The following is a 6,000-nucleotide window of genomic DNA, read 5'->3' on the forward strand; positions in this document are numbered from 1 at the left end:
ACATGTCAGGAGGCATGTTATCCCCTCGATTTTAATCCTCTCACCACGGAGCTGCGGTCAACTGCAGAGACCAGCTCCATTCTCTCACTTACTGTATCTACTTTTTACTGAGCATCCAGCCAATTGGTCATATAGCGATGGAGTGAACCAGTGACACAAGAACCCATCGGGAGCCCACGCTCATGACCAGTCAGTATACTACCCCGCACAATAAACTGGCAGCTCTTATAATTGACAAGTGACATACTACGAGTGGTGACATTGTGAAGTAATGCTGTCACACTCCTATAGTATACTGAGTAGTACTGGATAACAGTAACCGCCAACTGAACCACAATCAGCACTTCTGTGAGTGCCCACATTGAATCAATATTCTACTACATACACTGTTACCAATAGCACCTTACAACGGTCACAGCGGGTATACAGTGTATCCAAATAGAACTAGTGGACCTCACTGCATGCTTCACTCCCATTACTAGGACAGTAGATACGGGATACTGCACATATTGCCAATGATACAATCACAGGCATAACATACTGTATACTCAAGTGGTGAATAAGTTTTAAATTCCCCGATCCCTTTTGCATAGGATCTCCTTTTAGGGTACAAACCCACTTGACGTATTTACTGCGTGAATCAGTCTTAAAAATAAGCAGGCAAAACGCAGGTTGGCTTTATACGATTGTTCTGCGTTAAAATACGCAATTGCGTATTTTTGAAGCGTGAAGCTTGTTGTTAGCAAAGCATCAGTTGTTAACAACCTGTGCGAAAAACGCATGTAGCTTCACGCTTCAAAAACACGCAATTGCGTATTTTAACAACTGATGCTTTGCTAACAACAAGCTTCACGCTTCAAAAATACGCAATTGCGTATTTTAACGCAGAACAATCGTATAAAGCCAACCTGCGTTTTGCCTGCTTATTTTTAAGACTGATTCACGCAGCAAATACGTCAAGTGGGTTTGTACCCTTAACTATATTCAATAAAAGTTACATTTTAATAACTCATACTCAACCAACCACTGGGGAAAGTAAAGTGCAATAATAGAAATTAATTTCTAGAGTGTCTTTAACAATTAAAAAGCACTTCCCAGAAGGTTGCGGGTCAATATCTGACAGATACTTGATGAGGACCCCGATCCTGCACAGACCCTAGTGTCATGGAGTACAGAAGTGCACAGCCCTTAAAGAGGATGTACCACCAGGTACGTCCTCTTTAACCTGACACAGGGATAGAACGGCCGGGCCCGCCCCCAGTGGGAGGGAATTCCCTCCCCTCTATGATGCGGCTCCGTTAAAATCAAAGGAGCTGCGTCATAGAGGGGTGGGAATTCCCTCCCACTGGGGGCGGTCCGGCCTACCTACAGTGCTTGAGCACCAGCCGGTAACCATGTGTTCTATGCCTGTGTCAGGTTAAAGAGGACGTACCTGGTGGTACATCCTCTTTAAAGAGGAACTCTGCTTCATATACCTTAAAGGGCTTGTCTTTTCTACTGTAAAATTGCAGCTTTGGAAATTCCCATGTTGTGATATTTAACTACGTTCACAGCAGTTATGTCAGCATGCTCACCTTAAGCTGGTCAAACATCTAGTGTATAGGCCTCATGGACGTGACACATTTCTCTTTGACATTTACGCTTGTACATAAGCCCAGCATTCAGGATGTAGCATTGTTTTTTTTTTCTTCAATTCATGACCGTAATCCCAACATCTCAGTTGTCTGGTTACCCAGCAATAATGTTTCTATTACATACATAATAGTCTTAGTCATAAAGAGCTTCTCTCTGTCATTTTCTTGATCATCATTTTACTTTAAAAAAGAGAGAGTAATTCCTTCTTTACCCTACCTAAGGTGCTGGCAGTGTGCTATAGCTAGCAGTCCCCTAGTTAGCATGGTACCTTCTGGTAAATTGTGCAGTGGATTATGCACAATCTTAGGCCTCCAACTGTAATAAGGAGTCAATGAGAAGTTGTTTGTGCCACACTCTGGCCGCCACATCACTCCTTCCACCTCCCTCTCCTTCATGAATAATCAGTGCTGCCTGGCCTCCTGGAGTTGTAGTCTAGGGGTAACTCACCAGTCTCACCAGTGAAATTGATTTGATGGCTGCCATTTAAACAACAGCCATTGTTTTGTTATAATGGCCTTTTTTTGCCATTAAATGACAGGCATCCACTGTGAATATAGCCTTTCTTTGTTTTCAACCCATTCCTAGTTTTAGTTGCAAAATACTGACCAAAATACTAAGTAAAAATACTGTGTGAACATGGCCTTAAAAATGATACAATAATGGAAAAAAATACCTATGTTTCATTTCCATCAGGAGATTTGAACCAGAGAATGAACTGCTGGCAGGTCTTTAGACCACAGCTCCAACAAATTTGGATTCGACTTTATGTGAGTGTTTTTTTCCGACATAAACTGCCTACAGAGGACTGATCTGCAATCAGAGACACTGGCTGACAGCTGAGCAAGCAGGAGGCCGGGCAGCACTGATTATTCATGGAGGAGGAAGGAGTGGTGAGGCGTGCCAAAGTGTGGCACAAATGACTCCTGTTTGACTCTTCATTACAGCTGGAGACCTGAGATTGTGCATAATCCACTGCACGGACAAATAACCAAAAGGTACCATGCTCACAAGGGGACTGCCAACTACATCACACTGTCAGCACCTTAGGTAGGGCCCGGAAGATGACAGATTCCCTTTAATGGAGTGTCCAACTCTGGGAAACCAGAGCTACAATGCCTAAAGGGGTATTACAGGCAGTAACTTTTATCTAAAATTGTGCTCATGTTGGTGAAAAACATAAAAAACATATACTCACCTTTGCTTACCCTCCTGCCACTGTTCTAACTGAACTGGTCCTGAAGCACAGCACTTTCTTTGGGGTCAGTGCATGGTATTGCCAATGATTGCTACATGCCAATCCCAAACACAGCAAACACTGTGCACTGGGAGAGCAACGGTGATGGAGGGATAGGAGAGTAAAATATTCTTTTATTTTTATGTTTTTTCTCTGCCTTGGCTGAGTATTCGATAAATGTTTCTGCTTGCAATACCCCTTTAACTAGTTCTTTTGCCCCTTCATTTGTGTTATGGTCCAGGTAAAAAGAGCCCCATCAATCAGCAAGTGAAAGGATATCCTAGCAATGTCATTGCTTTTTTAAAGTCAATCTGCTGGCTGCAATTCACATTCCAAGTGCAGAGCCAAAGAGGGCAGTGCATGACTCAGAGATTCTCTTTTCGATGTTCTTTGTCATGCACAGTCCCCCTTAGGCATAACACAATGTATCAGGTTTTTTGGGGAGTGTTCCTCGTCACTTATTTTTGGAATGTGTATTAACACTAATAATATTTATGCACTTTATGAATGGAGATGCTCTTTAACCTTAGCATTGTGCCATTGCGCATTTCCAGCTTTAACAGGTTTTTGTTACATACAAATATGCAGACTATAATACATATATTACAGGGTAGTCGAATAGACAACAGTGATTTCAATTTATAGGGAATCTGTCAGCACTCAAGCCCTACCCAAGGTGCTGACAGTGTGCTGTAGTTGGCAGTCCCCTAGTGAGCATGTTGACTTTTGGTTATTTGTATGTTCAGTGGATTCGTGTCGCCTACTGTAATAAAGAGTCAATGAGGAGTTGTCGCGCAGTGTTTGTGCCACACGCCTCACCACTGCTTCCTCCTCCCTCTCCTTCATAAATAATCAACGCTGCCTGGCTGTCTGCTCGCTTAGCTCTCAGTCAACATCTGCCAATAGAGGACTGATCTGCAATCATATATAGTTGAACCTCCTAGCCTGTGTTGGAGCTTAGGTCTAGGGGTAAATCACCTGTATAGAGACCAGTAACAGTTTATTTTCTTTGGTTTGATTCCCCTGATGGAAATGTTATAAATATAGTTTTTTTTTCTTCTCATTATTGTATAATTTTTTAAAGTGCAAACAATTCCCAACCAGGCCCAAATTAGTTTAGTTTTTCTTTTATTCAAAAATGAAAAAAATAAAAAAATATTTCTTATTAAAAAAAAATTTCTCATCATTGTATTAAAAAAAGAATTTAGAAACTATTTTGTACCTGACTGGGAAAAAAAGGAATAACTATATTTAGATTCCATCAGGGGATTTGAACCGAAGAAAGCAAAGTGTTTCTGGTCTCTAGACAGGTGATTTACCCCTAGACCACAGCTCCAACATGGCTAGGCATTTCAACTATATCTGATTGCAGATCAGTCCTCTGTTTGCAAATACTTACTGACAGCTGAGTGAGCATTGATTATTCATGAAACAGGAGGAGGAAGGAGTGATGAGGCGTGCTAGAGTGCGGCACAAACGCTGAGCCACAACTCCTCTTTGATGCTTCATTACAGGAGGAGACCTGAGATTCCACAGACAAATTACCAAAAAGTAACATGCTCACTAGAGGACTGCCAACTACAGTACACTGTCAGCACCTTAGGTAGGGCCCAGGTTTTGACAGATTCCCTTTAATTCAAGGCAAGATCACACTTTGTTATCTTTGTTGGGCTGCTGGCAAATGGGTACGCTATAAATAGGCAATCCTCTGTACTTGTAAGGATTAAACAAATAAAACAGGATTTTTAAAATGCTTTCACACAACATTTTTAACACAGTACAGTGGAAGTCTTACACTCCAGAAGGTTGCTGTAGTATGTATGTGATCAAATTATAGCACAGTTTGGCGTTGGGTGCCCCATTGAGCCTGGAGGTATAGTTAAAGGGGTTATCCAAAAACATGTCCACTTTCTTCCAGAGACAGCACCACTCTTGTCTCCAGTTCAGGTGTGGTTTGCAATTATGATCCATTCATTTCAATGGAACTGAGTTACAAAAAGTGTAAATGCACAGCAAACGAGATGCCGATCTCGCTAATCAGCGCTCGTTTGTGGCCCCCACGTCCAATAAACATGTCCAGCGCTTTTGTCCATGTCCAGCGCGTTTGTGGCCCCCAGCGCTACAAAAACATGTCCATTTTCTTCCAGAGACAGCGCCATTCTTGTCTCTAGTTCAGGTGTGGTTGGCAATTATGATCCATTCATCTGAATGGAACTGAGTTACCTAACCTACACCAAAACTGTGAAGAAAAGAGAGGGTCTGTCTCTGGAAGAAAGTAGCCATGTTTTTGTAGTGCTGGATAACCCCTTTAAAAAGCTGATGAATCATGGTCTTAACAGTGCTACCACCCTACCACCCTACCCGAACTTTCAGCATTTGATTAGCGGTGGCTGCTGAACTTGGGTAAAGCCCTAAGGCTATGTGGAAAACATGGATATAGTCATTGGCTGTATCCATGTTTTCCAGACAACCTTAGAGCTTTATCCAAGTTCAGCAGCCCCAGCTAATCAAATACCGAAAGTTCGGGTTTGGATCGACTCGAACCCGAACCCGGTTCGCTCATCTCTATTTATGACAGATGCCACTTAGAGACGTCCATCATTTATTGGGTCCTATTGTAAAAGGACTTGTACCATGTGGTATACTTTCTTTTACTCTATCCAGCCCAATGGAATAGAGCAGAGAACTGAATTATTCCATCCAGCAGGTCTTGTTGCATATATGCCTAAAGGAGGCCAAAATTACACAATTTTGGCTTCTGTCAGGTATATGGTGGGCTAGGGATCCATTTAATGTACGCTTCAGGATTAGAGATGAGTGAACCTTGAGCATGCATGGGTTGCAACATTTGATTACTGGTGGCTGAAGAAGTTGGATGTAGCCCTAGGGAGTCCTGAAAAACATGGATACACCCTATAGACAATTGCTATTAGCCAGAATCAGACTGAGCGGGCATGTGCTGAAGGTGGAGGAGAATAGGGGGAGTCTGTAGTAACCCTCCCAATTAGCGTGAAATGTTGTGGTTGGCACCTAAGAATCTTTTCAAATAGAGAGATTTCTTGCCCTTGGGGGCCACAAACGAGCGCTGATCAGCGAAATCGGCATCTCGTTTGCTGTGCATTTACACTTTA

This window comes from Dendropsophus ebraccatus, chromosome 15, assembly GCF_027789765.1.
Source record: "Dendropsophus ebraccatus isolate aDenEbr1 chromosome 15, aDenEbr1.pat, whole genome shotgun sequence".
In the NCBI taxonomy this organism is placed as follows: domain Eukaryota; kingdom Metazoa; phylum Chordata; class Amphibia; order Anura; family Hylidae; genus Dendropsophus; species Dendropsophus ebraccatus.